At 47.9% G+C, this 17,752-nt stretch overlaps 1 pseudogene; it reads left to right on the top strand.

The window, feature by feature from the left end:
* The first annotated feature begins 13,696 nt into the window (after window positions 1-13,696).
* Window positions 13,697-16,534, top strand: LOC144783325 (uncharacterized; annotated as a pseudogene).
* Window positions 16,535-17,752: the final 1,218 nt, after the last annotated feature.

Genomic DNA, 17,752 nt, shown 5'->3' on the forward strand with positions numbered 1-17,752 from the left:
CCGGCGCTGCGGCGGCCCTCTGCCAACGGGGCTGCCGGGAGGAGGACGACAAAGAGAGGACCGGGGTTGCCGCGAGGGCCGGGAGACGGACATATGGGCATTGCGGAGCGGAGCGCGCCCGCCTAAATATATGTGGAGGACGGACCAGTGGGGACCGTAGAGGCCCCCCATTGCTTTCCTGGCTGGTTGTGGAGAGCGAGAGGCGGAATAAAGATGGTGGCCGTGCGGCAGCGATGGCGCCGAGGACTGGAATGGCGGTGATATCCGGTAGTTGGAGAGGAGCTGCTGAAGGGACAGACCGACACTGGCGGCGGCTGGGGGCTCCTGACTCGAGCGAGGAGACGGCGGCGGGACGTGGATTGCCCTCGACCCGCGCTGGTGTGGCCCTCTGCAGGCGGGTTTGCCGAGAAGACGAAGGCGTTGAGGAGGCCGGGACTCCCACAGCGACCGAGCGGTGAATGCCCGACATCGCACTGGTGAGTGGGGCGTAGGGGACCCGGGCCCTCGAACTGCGTAGGTGGGCGCGAGGTCCCGGGGCCTCCGCGGTCTGCGAGCCGGGGCGCGGACGGGTGCAGAAGGGCGCGGACACCTGCGGGGATCAGGAGGGAGTACTGGCAGAGGACGCGGCTGAAGCGGAGGCCAAGACGCTGGCGCCTGCGGGGCAGTGGGCCGAAGTGAGCCACGGACAGAGCTTGGGAGCGGGGGGGTCCTCTGGCGGAGCTTGTGCTGGGACGCAACTGTTCGTGTGGATAACCTGGAGGAGCAGTGCTGCTTGGCGCTGGGGGATTGGACACTTAGCAGCGCCTGAGCACGCTTGGGAACCATACTATCTGGCACGTTAACACTGAAAGGAGGAGATGAAGTACTGAGTGGATGGTGCTGGGGCTGTGCGTGGATACAGCTGGGGGACTGGGACCCAAACTCTTCGTGTTTGATTTTGACGTTGGGGGCTCTGAGATAGGCCGCGGCGGCCGGAGCACACGGAGGAACTGGAAGGGCCCAACTGAGTGCTCCACAGATAACACTAATACCCCCGGCGGTAGATAGAACCTTATGACCATAACAGATCTTTGAGGGGTTATCACACTTCCATGCCGAGACTTGGCACTGCGATTGCGATGCGACAATCACACGATTAACTTTCCCCAATGAGTTGTGGCAATAACGCGCTGCTCCCGATCTAACTCGTATAACTCTTTCTGGACCACGGAGAGCTGGGAAGATAGCCACCAACGACCGCCTCCATGGGGAAACTGAAGGGAAAGAAGGAGGGTGCTCAGCAGCAGTCGGACAGCGAACCCACTAGCCAGGTGGAACAAACCGTGCCGGAAATGACTCAAGACCTCAACCTGCAGCAGCAGTTTGATAAAATCTTAACAGCGATGGCGGACTCTCGGACTGCTCTCTAGCAAGACATAGCCCAGGTGGCCACGGGACTGGGGCTCCTGCGGGCAGACCATTCCAAATTGGTGGACAGGGTAAAGACTGTAGAGGGAGCGATTCAAGTGCTAGAACCGGCACAGACTGCGCTGAAGGCCACGATGGCGCACGCCCTAGATCGTATTACTGCACTGGAAAAGCGGGCAGGCGATGCTGAAAGTAGAAATAGGCGGAACAATATACGCATAGTTGGTCTGCCAGAAAAAGCGGAGGAGGCGGACATGGTGCAGTACCTTGAGAACTGGTTAAGATCGGTAGTAGCCCCGGAGGGACTGTCTTCCTTCTATACTCTTGAACGAGCCCGCCGAGTGCCTGCCAGACCTCCACAGCAGGGGCGACCCCCGAGACCGGTAGTGGCCCGCCTGCTGCACTTCTGAGATAGAGATCTGCTACTTCAGAGAGCACGTGCGGATGGCCCCTATCATGTTGGGAACAGCAGGGTCAACCTGTTCCCGGACTATACTTTCAAAATCCAGCGGCGTCAATCATCCTTCCTTTCCATTAAAAGAGAACTGAGAAAAGAGGGACTTCAGTACTCCTTGTTGTTTCCAGCCAAGCTACGAATAATCGTGGATGGCAAGACATGTTTCCATGAAACCCCAGATGAAGCATGCGCATGGTTGGAATTCTACAGAGCTGGAAAAGATGGCCAAGAACGGGGAACTCGAAGCACCTCAGAGGGGTTGCCACAGCGCAAATCGCAGCGACTCAGACGCAGAGAGTGGGGCTTGAGGCGGCCATCAGTGTCGCAGACCAAGGTGGAGCGGCAGGGAGCGCTGGAGGCGGTAACCGCGTTATCAGGGGGGCAGAGGATGCAGTCTCCAGGAGGTACGGATTCGGACAAAGACAAAGAACGCTCTGATACAGAGGTCTCGGAGGTGGACAGTGTACGGGTGCCGCAGTTCACTCCAGCGACGGCAGATGGGATGTTTGATGAATGATCAGATGTCGTGGGGACGGTACACATGTTGTTGCAGGGGCTGCTGAGAGACATTGGAAATATTGAGGATGGGAGGCGGGGGCTGCATTTTCTGATGCCCATTGAGTTTTCAGGTGGTGGTTGGGGGGGAGGAGGGGGGGGGGAATGCATGAGGCGTCCAACTGATTAGGGTCTTCAGGGAGAGATGTGAGCAGAGGACAAGAGGCAACCCGTCGGCGCTGAGCTCCCCTCGTTGCCCATAAGGCATGCCCTCAGAGATCGCTGGTGGGCTTAGTTGTGTGCTATTTGTTGCAATGGTTTGGATGGGGACTAGCTGTTTGGGTCTAGGTCCTGTTCTTGGGGGGGGTTGGGATGTTGGGAGGGGAGTTGGGTTCAGGGATGCACCGGTGTGGTTTCTGTGACACGTACGGAGAGGATGACAGTACACATCAGCGATGGGGGCTGTGGCTGACCTACGCTGTATAACCTGGAATGTAAGGGGGCTCCATACCATGACACGTCGCCATAAGGTCCACGCATATTTAGTTAGGAGAGGTGTCCATATAGCGCTGCTGCAGGAGACTCACCTCACTAAGACGGAAGGTATAGCTTTGCAGAGGAGGAGGAGAGGCCAGGTATTTAACACCACATACTCAGCGTTCACACGGGGGGCATTGATATGGATTAGGGCCGGAGTTCCTTTCCAGGTGACAAGGCAGATGATAGACCCGGAAGGCAGATTTGTAGCAATAGAAGGTAGACTCCGGGGCAGGGATATAGCGCTATGTAGCATTTATGCCCCGAACATTGACCAACCACTTTTTTTGTAGCTTTTGTCTAGCACGATAGCACATTATTTCACGGGCTCGGTGATGCTGGGTGGGGATTTTAACACTACAGTGGATGTGGCGCTGGATAGGTCGCATCCCCCTCTGGCGGACTCCCCGGTACATAGATTAACTAAAAGTAGGTGGTACTGGCAGGACAGATGGACGTTCATAGATGTATGGCGTACGCACCACCCTTTTGATCGGGACTACTCGTACTTCTCGGCGGTGCAGGATTTACATGTTCGACTAGATACAGTATTATGTTCACCCTCGGTAGTGCCTTCTGTGGTGCATACCGAATACCTCGCCAGGACACTGTCAGATCATAATCCATTGTTGCTTACCATGCACTGGATGCCGGCGATGTCGGCCATTCCCACCTTTAAGTAGTAAGTAAGTAAGTAATCTTTATTGCTTGATTAATTAAAATCTTAGCAGTCTGTACAATAAAACAGGTAATTAGCATTGTTTCATATTCCCTTAAAAGCTGAGACTCTGTATTTAAAAAAAACTAGAATTTTACTGGTTAAAATTACATGTACTAAAATTGTGTTACACTTCATTAGTTCAGGCAGAGTCTGTATACAAGTCTGAGTGTTAAAAGCTAAGACACTGTATTAAAAAAAACAAATAAAAAAAAACTTGAATTTGACTAGTTAAAATTACATGTCCTCAAACTGTGTTGAACTTCATTAGTTCAGGCAAAGTCTATGTACGAATCCTGAGCTTACGTCTTCTCCTGGGCCCATGGGTCTTAGTTGGGATCATAGGTGAGCACCTGGCAGGGAACCTCAGGCGCAGTTGAATATACTCGAGATTCTTCGCCTAGTTTTGCCTGTGCTTTTTTCATAAAACGGACAAAGCTGCAGAGTAGCCTGACGTTAGCTCCTTCGAAACACGCCTTCACTGCCGGTCTGCAAGACCGAATATGTAGTGCGTTTATATGTGGTTTTAACAGTTCTCTCCTCTCCAGGTCAAGAGCCTTACAGATACACAGAAGGTGCAACACATCTTCCTTGGTTTCTCCACATAGTCTGCAGAGGGTGGTTATTGGTAGTCGTTTCCAAGGGGGCATATGAGTTTGGGCAGGTAGAATCCCCATCCTCATTTCCAAAAAGCGTTCCTTCAACGTTCTAGAGAAGCTGGTGCCTAGATACGATTGTGGTAAGCGTTTTGAGTAGCTTTGAATTACGAACCAGCTGTGAGCCCTCTTGTTTAGGTCTGCTCGATCTTTTTGAGTAGAGACGAGGTTTATTGACTTTTTAACCAGGGTTTTCACATTATTGTAAGGGAGACCAGAGTCCCAGATGTTCTGAAGGGCTAACTCTCTGATCCATAGTTGAAGATAAGCCTTGGCCGGGGAGTTGTTTTTCCGTACAATTTCTTTCCAAAGAAATGAATTCAGTGATCCTTCCGTGGAGCTCTTTATTTTGTACCAGGTTTTAACGTACGCACCTTTCCGGTTTATTGCCTGGTTTGGGAATCCGAATTCCAGTCTTAATTGCGCTGGGGAGGTATATTTTGGCAGCTTGAATATTATTCTCAGCGCTTTGGAGACTGTTTTGTCTAAGATTGTTTCGTTCTTCCCTCTCATGGCCTCACTGCCGTAAGTTATCGTTGGGAGAAGCTTGGCTCGTAGTACTTCGAGCAGCGGGAGCAGGTTTGGACCAGTTATTTTGTTTTTAAGGGTTTTCAAGGTGATAGCTAGGAGGGTCCCTCGCCTTTGTATTGCCTCTTTCTGTTGGTCGAATAAACCTTTGTTATCAATAATTATCCCTAGATATTTGTACTCATTTACCACTTCGAGATTACAATCTACCAGCTGCCATTTTGATCCTCTTTTTACATGTCGCTCGTTTAGTACCATAATTTTTGATTTGTCTAAGTTGATCTCCAGCCCATTCCTTATGGCAAAGTCGTTTGTGGTGTTGAGTAAGTGCTGTAAGCCTACTTGGGTTTGACTGATTAGGACCAGATTGTCGGCATACAGTAGATTTGAAAGTGAAAGGCCACCCAAATTTGGCGCGTGGTGGTTGCAATTGTCCAATTCCGTCGAGAGATCAGCTATGAAAAGGTTAAATAAAGTTGGAGCAAGAACGCAGCCCTGTTGTAGGCCTCTGGTCGTTGGAATCCGCCTGGACACGATGATGCCACTCCCCAGCCACTCCCCAGCTTTATTTGAACCCATGTCTCAGTGTGTAATAAAATGAGTTGGTTCAGGAGGGGAGGAGGAATTCCCCATCGGGCTAGTTTTGACCATAATTTTCCTCTGTCGATACTATCAAAGGCGGCTTTGTAGTCAATGAAGCAGACAAATAGTGATTGGCTGATTGCTTTTGCAGAGTCGGCTAGCAGAGAGAGGGCCAGAATGTTTGTGGTGGTCCCCAGGTTTTCCTGGAACCCCGTTTGGTTAATTGGGATTAGTGTTTTTTCCCTGGCCCAATCCTGTAGTTCGGTCAATATAAGTTTGCTGTCGATGCTGGTAATGTGTAGCGCTGGGCAGTTAAGCAGGGTGAGTTGGATGTCCATTTTGTTGGAGTGGTATTCCAGAGCTTTAGTAGAAAGTTGCATGGTGTTTAAAAGGGAGGCCCATATTCCTGTTTCGGTTTGCGAGATACTTGCGTCTGTCTTTTTGGGGGTGTTGCCTGGTCCTTGGGGGACCGTTTCTTTTTTCCCCCCAGATGTGTATGTAGCAACCAGGTTTTCCCATTCATCCTTTGTAAGACCGGAGTGATGGTTTCCTGCAAGGATTGATTCTTTGGGATCTCATTCCATCGTCTTTGCTGTGTTGGTTGAGTTGGGTGGGGAGACTACTGGAGGAAATTCTGACAGAGTTTGCTTTAGAGGCTTATGGTTTATGGTATTCTTGACCACTATATCGTCTTTTGTCGCCTCGTTGCTACATGTTCCTTCATACTGTCTTTGCAGTCCAATTTATTGGTCTCAGTATGTCGATCAATAGATTTAAGGTTCGGTTGAGGCAAAGTGGGTATTGCTCTGTGCGGGTTTAAGACTGTTAGGTTTTGAGGAGGAATAGACGGGATCATAGTACCTGTAAAGTGGAAAACCTTTGACGTTAAGACAGAAGCACTAGGGGGTGCCGGAGTTAGAGGAACGTGAGACAGTACTGTGATTTTAGGCTCCAGGGGAATCGTAGATGGTTCCTTTGGCTCTTCCTGAGGAGAAGGCAGGGCTTGAGAGAGCGCGGTTTCAAGGTGCTTTGGACTCAGTTCAAGTGGATCCCCAAGGTCACTTTCGGGGCATGTTATGGGGATTACTGTGGCCGCCGGTGGACCTGTATTTTCTTTTTCTTTGAGGGGCCATTGGTAGCCTGGTTTTGTTGAGTAGACGAGCGAGCCAATTGCCGATAGTGGAAGAACATTTTCCAAGTGCTCAGGGTGTAATGGCGAAGGGAGATTCAGTTGGTTGTTAGGATTAAGATTTAATAATGCTCCTGCGTCTTTAATGAAGGAGAATTTGGGGTAGATTTTGGGTTGGTATTGTTTTTTCCCTTGAGTTGTTAGTTGCTTCTGAGCATATTTTTCTCCTGGAGCTTGAGCTTGGTCTTGGTCTAGGTCTAAGTCTACAAGCATAATTCCTGGTTCTGCGCGGGGGCTGTAAGTCGCCTTATCCCCTACTATCGGAGGAGTTAATGTTTGAGGATTACTGCTGGTCGACGTATTTATATCCTTGATGTTTTTACTTTTCTTTTTCCTGGTGTTGGCGGTGACAGTTGTGGCTCGCCTCTCCTTGCCAGACCTCATTGCTGGGTTGCCAACCTACGTGGGAACGTGCTGTTTTGTTTTTTGGTGGCTGTTAGGTTAGGTTAGGTTGCTAGGTTATTTTTGTTCGGTGAATTATTAGGTATATGTTAGGTATTTGTTTGTTAGCCTGGGGTTTCCTTCGAGGCAGCCTTGAAAGATTCTGGTTTGCTCTGCTCTGCTTGCCTTGCTGGGTGCTGTTTTTGTTTCTTTTTATTTTATTTTATTTTCCTTCTCTGGCGGAGGAGCTCAGTCCTCATCTAGGTTGTCCTTATTGTCCTTATTGTTTTGAATTGTCTCGAATTGTAGTTGTACTGGTCCTGCCCCCCCCCCAGTCCCGCCGCTCCTCTGTCTCTCCTCTTTTGCTCTTCAGGGGGGGAAGTCTGTAGGGGGGGTCTGTTTGCTGTACTATGGCCCCCCCAGCTCAGGCTCCCCACACACGGCTGGGAGGAGAAGCAGGAACCAGAAGGGTAGAAGGGACCGGTTTGCCCGTATGAAGAATGGTGAGAAGTAAGCAAATGAACAGATGAGCAGGGAGGGGGTAAGGCAGCACGAACCACTATGGCTGCAGAAATCCCTGCGTCCTCAAATCTTCTTGCTGGTGCGGAGGCAGGCGACCCCCCCAGCAGGGTGAGGTGCTGGGAGGCACAGATGAACTGAGGGACAGCTTCACACCCTCAATCGCACCCACAAAGTTGCTAGAGACACAAAAGCTGAAGCTCGAATTTGAGTGCCTAAAAATGCTAGCGGTGCACTCGAGAGCACAGCTTGCAGCTACAGCGCGGCGCGGCTCAACACTCGCCTGGTCGCCGTCTGCCCGCCGTCGCCTTGTCAACGCTGCCGGTGTTTGCTGCCTCAGAATTCCGTGATGGCTGGGACCCGGGTGGTCGGCGGGCTAGTCGGGCAGGTCGCGGCTCGTGAAATCGCGGCCCGTGGAGTCCGTAAAGCAGTACGTAGAACAAAGCAACGTGGGCGAGGCCCGAGGTGATGGAGGATCGCCAAACAGCAACAGCGGCGCAGCTCTTCCTACCGCAACCAGGAAGTTGTCTGTAACCAGGGCTGCTTTGGGTTTCCAGTCCGGCACTGCTGTCAGCAGCTCTCCATTCCCACCTGGCGTCTACGGTCTGAGACAATGGAGGACCCGGTTTTCCAGAAAGAGGTGGGAGAAGGGATAACACACTACTTCACTGAGAACGCGGGTACAGCCTCCACAAGGGCGCTGGAATGGGACGCCTTCAAGACGGTAATACGGGGGCTCTGTATAGGTAAATATGTAGGGGTATGGAAGGTATTGCTACATGATGTAGCCCGGGCCGAGAGTAGGCTGAGGAAGGCGGAATTGGCACGGCCAGGACACTCTGAGGCTCAAGAGGAAGTGATAGCGGCGAAAGAAGAGGTGGCAGTGGAGATGGAGAGATTACGTTGTTTTGACCATAAGGCTTATCTTACGAAATCACATGCGGAGGGAGATAAGGCAGGTACGTTGCTGGCTTGGCTGGCCAACCCGCTGAAAAGGGGCTCGCCTATATTGGCACTGGAGGATGATGGCGGGGAGGTCATTTTTGCCCAGAATGAGATCTTACATCGATTCCGGCAGTACTATGAGAGATTATATGATAGTTCATTGAGGGCCGGGGATCTCGAGATTGACTCCTTCCTGGATGAGGTGACACTCCCAGCACTGGAGGAGGAGCAGGTGAAATGTTTAGGCCAAGACATAAAGATAGAGGAAATTAGAAGTGCTATCAAGCATATGGCCCGAAATAAAACACCTGGAACTGATGGTTTGCCGATCGAGTTTTATGCGAAATATGTAGACTTGCTGGCCCCGAGGCTGTTGGAGGTTTACAGAGAGGCGAAGGAACTGGGTCAACTCCCAGGCTCCATGCAGGAAGCGCTTGTGATCCCACTACTGAAAACTGGACGAGCAGGGACGAATACGGCCTCCTAACGCCCATTATCAATATTAACTACTGATTATAAAATCTTGAGTAGGATATTGGCGACACGCCTATTGCAGCATATGACTCCATTGATCCATGAGGATCAAGCTGGTTTCATACCAACCAGAAATACCCCCCTAAGTGTTCGGAGGTTAATACGGATTTTAGAGGAGGAACAGCCGGGGGCACAACAACCTGTGGTGCTGTCAGTGGATATTGAGAAAGCATTTGATAGCCTAGAGTGGTTATACCTATATAAGACGCTAGGACGGTTTGAAGTGGGATCTGATTTTGTGACTTGGACAAGAGTGCTATACACATCGGCAGTAGCGAGAGTACGGGTTGGGGCATTGATATCACCCCAGTACCCGGTAGCTCGGGGGACTAGGCAGGGGTGTTCGCTCTCCCCCTTGTTGTTTGCTTTAGCTATAGAACCGCTGGCGGCGAAGGCCAGGCTGAGAGAGAATTATGGGGGCCTGTGCTACAGGGGGAAATGGCAATATATCTCGCTATATGCCGATGACCTATTGATGTTTCTAGAGGATACAGGGAGAGCGCTGGAGGGAGCGGCGAGCTTGCTCTCGGGGTTTGGAGATATATTGGGGCTGCGGGTGAACTGGTCGAAAACATGTTTGTTTCCAATGAGACCTGGAGAGCCTGCTCCCATCGGACCTAGAGAGGTTAGGTGGGAATCGACTTGTCTGACATACTTGGGGGTACATATCTATCACAGTGCCACTGATATGTTGGAGGGGAATGTTGGGAGAGGCATGAGTGCATTGAAGGGTAGTATGGCGTTTCGGGCTGCGCTCCCGTTGTCTGTGACAGGCCCTATAGCCCTATTAAAGATGGTAGCGCTACCTAGGCTGCTATATTTTTTTAGAACACTACCGATATGGATCCCGAGCTCGATCTTTAAATTGCTGAAATCACTGATAGTGGAATTCCTGTGGGGGTCGGGTAGAAGAAGAGTAGCACAGGCGCGCTGATTAGACCTAAGGCTGAGGGCGGATTAGCGGTTCCGTATTTTGAATTGTATTATTTGGCGGCCCAGCTACAAGTATTAACGCAAGCAGTAGCCAAGGAATTCAGGGGTCCAGAGCATTTAAGGGGTAGGGGGATCCCCCGCTATGTCCTCTTCTTTATAGTAATGCAGCAAAAGTTGGTTCTTAGGGGTCTCTCCCTGGACACTGGGGCTATGCTGGAATCGCTCTCAGCGTAGGGCGGGAGTATTGCATCCCTATGCGCCTGAAATCCCACTAGGGACGGCTACGGCGTTACCCCATGGAGGTGATTGGACGCAATTGCAGGGCTGGGATCAAGATGGGATCCAAGTAATTGGAGACCTCTATGAGAACGGGGAAATGCTGTCCTACCAGGCGTTACAAGAAAGATACGATCCGCCTAGAGGAGGGTTCCTACTGCATTCCGCACTGACAGGTGCGCTGCAAGCGCGTTGGAGAGAAGGGCCTACAGAACCTAAAACGACAATGGTGTGTCAGTACACAATGATGGCAGCTGGGACATTTAAGGCGGTCACTTGTCTATACGCTAGGATGTTGAATGAAGGGCTAGCGCCCTTGGACAACCTGAAAGCAAAGTGGGAAGCGGGCATAGAGAAACCCATACCGGAAGCAGCCTGGGCACAAATACTGCGGAGGGCTTGGAAAAGCACGAGAAATGCAAGATTCCAGCTGGTGCATTTTTATATACTTCACAGAGCGTATCTGACCCCTGGGAAAATCAGGAAATATTTTAGAATAGTAGAAGCAGCGTGCCCCCGGTAGGCGCATGAACGAGCAGAATTGGAACATATGCTGTGGTCATGCCCTAAATTAGGAGACTGTTGGGAAGAAGTGGGTGACACGTTGAACACAATCACAGAGCGACAGCTGACTTTCGATCTTGCAACATGCATACTGCACTGGTTTCCGCACACTTCTAAAACAAAAATAACAAGCAAATTTGTGGACATGGGGCTCATTCTAGCAAAAAGGGAAATAACGAGACGTTGGAAGGTAAGGGAGGGTCCCAAGGAGGGGAAATGGAGAACCGAGTTTTTAAAATGGGCAAGTAGCGAGAGTGAGATTAGGTATCAGCAGGCGAGACGGCTTAACAATGAAAAGGCACTAGATTCAGCGAAAGCATGGGAGGCATTGGTACAGGCACTGTCGGAGCACCAGCTGGGGGTGCTGAGATAAAGGGAGCGGGGATGGACGGGGTCCCCTAGGAACAATGGGTAAGCAGAGGAATGTCATCAACTATGGTCGTAAAGCGATATAAGACAGATAATGATGTGAGCAGTTACACGCACCGTTGCGGTGGGAGGGGGAGGGAAGGTTTTGCAGGGTGGGGTTGATTGAATTAGGGTCTGGAGATAGCAAACTTCGAGCTCCAATTTGGCTAGGTATAAACCCTCTTCTCAATATGGAACAGTATTAATATTGAAGGGACAGTAGGACGAGACAAGGAGTAGGGATAATGATGGGTTGTTTCATGTTATTGATGTGTGATGATGATGTATGTCAGATGAATATATAAAGCCAATAAAATACGTTTTTTTTTTAAAAATGAACGATTGAGTTCTGTTTTCCGGAAAGGATTTGAACCATAGAAGGACTGTGCCAGATAAACCCATCCTGTTTTCTAGTCTTCTTAGAAGTTTGGCATGATTGACCGTATCAAAGGCTGAAGAGAGGTCAAGCAGGACAAGGAGGCAGGTTTCATTGCAGTCAAGAGCTATGAGGGCGTTGTCAACTATATGCAGGATGGCTGTTTCTGTGCTATGGCCAGGTCAGAAACCTGATTGGTGGGTGTTCAGTAGATTGAAGTTTGTGATGTGTTGGTTTAGTTGTTGCTGAACACATTTTTCCAAGACCTTTGCTAGCATGGGAATTTTGGTTATATGTCGGAAGTTGTTGGGGTCAGAAGTGTTAGCTGTCGTTTTTTTTAGGATAGGGGTAACATGGCCAGTTTTTAAGCAGTCCAGGATGTGACCTTGTGTTAGCGAGGCATTGGTGATTTTGGTCCAGAGTGGGGTGATGATATGGTAGATGTGGGGTAGGCAATTAGATGGGATGGCGTTATTGAAGTGCTTGCTAAGTTTGGTAGTCGCTAGAATTTTGGTGATGTCATTGAGATCGTAAAGTTTGAAAGTAGACCAGTGAGAGTTATTTTTGGGCAGAGTTAGCTTATGTTGTACTGGGTTGGTGACTTGAATGAGCTTTTGGGGTGGCTGAGTTGATTGCCGCCGTACTAAGTTCGAGTTGTAGGTAATTTGTTTTTGCTGCGAAGAATGAGGAAAATTCTTCGCTACTCAGCTGCGAAGTCGTTGTTAGGAGTGAGGATTAGGCCAATTTGTTCAATTGTTTTTCCAGAATTTCGAAGAGTTTTTTTGGTCTATTTTTGGCATTCTCTAGTTCTGATTTGAAGAAGTCTTTTTTTGATTGTAGAATACTTTTATTGTATGATTTTCTGGCTTTCCGGAGTAGTTTAAGATGGAGAGGGGAGGGATGTTGCCTCCAGTTCCGTTCCATTGATCTGAGTTTGTGTCTCTCATCATTCAGGGCTCCACTGAACCATGGGTTTTTATCTTTGTCTGGAATTCTTTTGAGTTTTGGCGGAGCGGCTTGGTTGAAAACTTCTTTCATTTTGGAGTTATAGTGAGCAGTGAGGGCACTGACGTCTGCCATGTTATTGGGGGTGTAAGAGCCTTCTCACAATGGGAGGCAAAGTTGTTCCAGTTGATGTTCTTTGTGTCTCGTATCCATTGTTGCAGCTTGATTTGTTGCAAGAAAGTTTCCTCAATAGCGGATGGGATTTGGAAGGTGATAATGTGATGGTCTGACCAGTCACGAGGGGTAATCGAGATCGAATCAATTGTATTTTGTTTAGAGATGAGCCAGTCAAGAGTAGCACCATTTGTGTGAGTAGGCTTTGAGATAGCTTGGATCAGGGAATGGTCTGCAAGGAAGGTTGTGAGGGCGTTAACCTGCTTGTCCTATGGGTTCTCCCAGTGGAGATTGAAATCGCCAAGGAATATGTCATTGGAGTTTGCAGTAATGATTTCCATAAGTTGTTCTGTGAAAATTGTGTTCAAACCTGGAGGATGGAAGAGTATATGTAGTTTGAGGGAGTGGTTGCTTGATGATTTCACAGAAATACCAAGGTATTCACAGGAGTACAGGGGTTCCGAGTGAAACTTTGAGGTGGTGATGCCAGAATGATGTATGCAGGCTAAGCCTCCGCCTATTTTGTGTGGTCTGTATAATCTAATGATGTTGTAGTCTGGAGGAACTAGAAGGTCTAGGCATGGTGAGGATGATTCCTTGAGCCAAACCATTAATAACATTTTGGGTATATATGAAATAAAAACCACAACATCTTCGAAGTGGGCAAATGTCCTTCCTGATGAAGGGCATTAGAAATACAAAGTGAATGAACTTTTTTTAGAAAACATACATTTTAATATATACAGATTTTCATGTGTGACATTGATGCCATCTTGTGGACAGTGACAGACAACATTGAAGTAATATTAAACTTTCAGTGAGTCCACAGAAAACTGTTGAGTTGTTCCGGCCCTAAAATAATAACAGATTCACCCCTAATATTAGAAATTTGGATTGGGGCATTTCTCATTGACATTCAAATTGTTGAGGGTTTAGGTCATGAATAACGGACCAACAGCACAGATGACGTTAAAGTGTCTATGGCATCAGGCAACAATCCACTTAAGCCATCCATAAATTCACTCACCCCAGATATATGTGTGGCTGAAGTTGAACAGAGGTTAGGATAAATATGTCTGGCATTTATCTTCAAGGCCTAAAGACTATTTATGTGAAGTCCAGTAGCACCCATGAAGTAAATGAAGGTCCACGTATGTTGTAAAGGATACAATAGAAAGAGCAACAAAGTACTACATAAATAATACACCTGGGAGATTGACTATTTACATTTAAGACAACATCAGAATTAAATACACACTGAGAGAAGGAAACCATTACACACACAGTAATTCGAAGGTTGATTAAGTGTTCACTGGCGATAAGGTCAGGATAAAAAAACATTGTAAAGGATGGTATAAGGCAACATTAAAACATGAACATACCTGGCCCCAAGATAGCACATTTAATAACACAACATTAGAACACATGACTACTTTTGTGCAAAGTAAATATACAGGGTCCAAATTGGGAAAAAATGGAAGACCACCTTGGCCCTACGACGGGTCTTTTGTGAAAAGAAAGATGGATGGGTTAACAAAGACCCAGAAATTGGTAGTCCCACAGCACCCCCACCGCCATACCAGACACCAGGGAGGAAACTGTAGGCCCTTAAAATACAAGAATACGTTACAATCAGACGAAGAACACTCCACCACCATCGGTTTTCACAATCCTCTAGTCATCACACCGTCTGGATCCCTGGCAGAGTCTTTACACGTCTGAATGAACCCCAACCTAAGAACACTAGTAACCAAGGAACCTATGGAATAGTGTCAAAACAAAATATGTGAGACAGGTAAGCACACAATTCACCTTATGCATGGACAATGAATCACACAGACGGGAGGAAAATGCCAATGATGGCTATGACGGTAGTGAGAAATTAGGGAGACAAGGAGACAAAATTTCACTTATGTCATCAAGGGCCGACAATTCCTGGACAAGTAGTTACAGGCATTCTGGCAACGTTAGGACAGCCACACGTTCAGAAACAGAAGAATGGACAAAGGTTCAGAATATCGGATCCATTGGCCAAAAGAAACAACGGGGAGAAAAAGAGGCGTTGGAATACTTTGGGGTTGGGAAACAGGGTTAACTATCAGCCTCAGAGATCGACTTCCACAGAAGGGAAACTGAACTAGACGTTAGTAATACGAAACAAATATATGAACTCCTACATGGTGCAATGAAGCGCCTTGAAGGGATGAAAAATGTAATAGAACAATAGCAGGGTCATCTTTCAAATTTAGGAGGGGGTAAACACAAAAATTATGTGATAATTTCATATCCCGACAAAGTGAAATGAAACAAAACCGAGGAAGACAATTTATATTTTGATGGAGTTCATGGCCAACCCTATCCACAGACAGGAAAATGAAATGAATGAAAATATGGCAATACGAAAGAACACACTGAGTTAATACCCAGTACGTCCAGGGGTTCCAGATAGGAAGGGACTTACCCCCAATAAAATAGTGGGTGAGAAAGAAAATAGCTGGTACAATGTTGTCCCTTTCACCAACGACTTGGTAGGTTGGACAGAAGGCCTGACACCACAGATGCCTCCATGGACATAAGAGGGTTCCTTTGAACCTCAACACATGGCAAATGTGGAGATGTGCAACTTCCAGGGCACAGAGGATCCATACCTGCACTATACTTATATGAAGAAAAGTCTGCACGATTGGCAAAAAGACATCAGAAAATATGATTCATGACTCATGAAGGCTTAGTTGAGACAGCTTTGTCCAAAATGCCCCTAATTCACAAAGGACCGGGAGTACGACTTTATGTACCATGTCCTCATATGGACAAAGAGAACCTTAAAAAACAATTGTGACCCCTTGTCGAAGGGGCTGAGAAGTGGCTTCCATCTCTTGAAAAACAAACTACAGGGAGCACTCTTGCAATAAGTGCTATCAAGGGTCTATTAAGTTCTCTCACAGGAGACAAGACAGACACACCTTTTAAGAAATTAGGAATACAAGACATGACATTGGCCCACCCTAAATAAGATGGAGGTCTTGTTTGGAAGCATCTGAGATAAATGTAATGAGACAAGCCAGACATTGGATCCCTTATGACACAGAAATTTCAGCCAAACAAGGAACCAGCCCAATATCTTAGCAGAATGAAGGAAACATGGAACCAGGAAGTTGGGACGTGACTGGAGGTAATGCAGTACTGTTTTATAATACCGTGAAAAAGGGACTACCAGCTGAAGTACAGGACAAACTAGACAACATAGTGGCCCTAGCAGCCAAGTCATGGACAGAGATACAAGCACACATAGTACACTTCTGTAAGAAGAGGCAGGAAAAGGGAAAGATCGAGATAGACAAAATAGAAAAAGAACCAGCCAAATTAGTCCAGCAGACGTTAGCAAGAAAATGAAGGGAGGAATTGCCACTGCTGCTACTCAATTAACCGCGGTATCCTTGGGTGTACTTCCTGCAGACATCACACTGCAACCCCAACCATATGCCTAGGTAAGAAACAAAACAAATGGAAGAGAAGGGAGAGGAAGGTTAGGGGGTAATAGATCAAACAGATTCCAGAGTTGACAGGCAGGAAGCCAGGAAATTTCATTAGGGGCTATAGGTCTAAAAAAAAAGATGAACATGATGGCCAGACAAGGGCAAGATACGGCCAACAAGTGGCACCATCCAGTGGCATTTATTTTGCAACCCGCCATGAGTCCTCAAGTGATATACCTCATTCAGCCCCAAATTCAATTATAACTTCCACCGCAGTTGCAGCCCCAGCAACTACAGCAACCCACACCCCAAATACGGTAAGGGTCACAACCAGTTATGTAGCCTGCCTTACAACAGTAGAGCACACAAGGGGGGGAACTGCCAAGGGAGGAAATCCCTTCCAGCAAAATTACATGGGAAGATATGCCAAATGAAGGTGTCCATGGAGTAGTCTCCACTCTTATTGGTAACCCATAGGCTTGAGAAGGAACCCACTGTGATGGTACCATAAATGACAAGGAGTACAGCTTTCTCATCGACAATGGGGCCACAAGGTCCTATATCCATGAGAGAGGACTCTCACTTTCAGACTCTTCAATGGGCACACAGGGGTTCTCCAGGACTGTGATGAGGGTTCCATTCACTACACCTATGGAGATGGAAATAGAGGGGAGGAATATTGACTGCAGTATCTTCTTCTCTCCGGCCACCGCTGCTAACCTCTTAGGACGTGATCATATGGTGAAATTGAACATGTCTATCCACTTTGAAGAAGATGGGACTATGATATGTTCAACACCAGGAATGTCCTCCACATGCATCCAGATAATGATAGCAAACCCCTTAGACAGTGACCAGGTTAGCTAGGCCCACAGACATTTCAGCCTTCACTAGCGTAGTTGACACTATCATAGCAAAAACACCCGAACTGACAGGGAAACTAGTAGAATTAACCAAGAATTTTCTCTTCCAGAGTCAGGGCTTCTGTTCTGAAGTGGCAGACAAAAAAATCATCCTGGAAGTAGAGGCTTTGGAGATATCTCCCGCCTAGGGGATGCTGATGGCAAGTGACCACACCCATGCGCTGTGAACCTATGTCATCTTTCATGATCCCAACAAGCAAATGAGAGACACATTGGATGACCAACTGTTTGCTTATGTCACCAAATGGACAGTGGTTGTTTACCAAGACAGTATATCCCTACTCACATTGCTAGAGACAAGCTAATAACTCTGCAGACCTGTGTGTGATGTAAAGTGCTCAGACACCTTACACTGGTATGAGTGGTGCTATAAAACAAAATGAATCTGATAGGCAGTGGTTAAGGAGCCTTGAGGGGGCACCGTTAAAGGGTTCTAGTGAGGGAATACGTGCAGAGGTGGTCATTGGGGGGCACCAAAAGACATTGTCGCACAGGGCGTCACTAGTGTTAAGGCGGCCCTGCCCGTAACTCCTGGGACCTATGTGTATTGGTAACTCTTACCTGTGTCAGAGCATTGATTTTCTCAGATGCAAGATAGATAAATAGCTGCACTGATTAGGGGTGTCACATTGAGTAATTGCTAAATGCGTGACTATGGTTACCGAAAGCGTTATTGTCCCAGGTGACATTGTATTGAAGCCTCAAAATACACTCTGAGTGCATAGACAT

This window comes from Lissotriton helveticus, chromosome 9 (assembly GCF_964261635.1).
Source record: "Lissotriton helveticus chromosome 9, aLisHel1.1, whole genome shotgun sequence".
Lineage (NCBI taxonomy): Eukaryota > Metazoa > Chordata > Amphibia > Caudata > Salamandridae > Lissotriton > Lissotriton helveticus.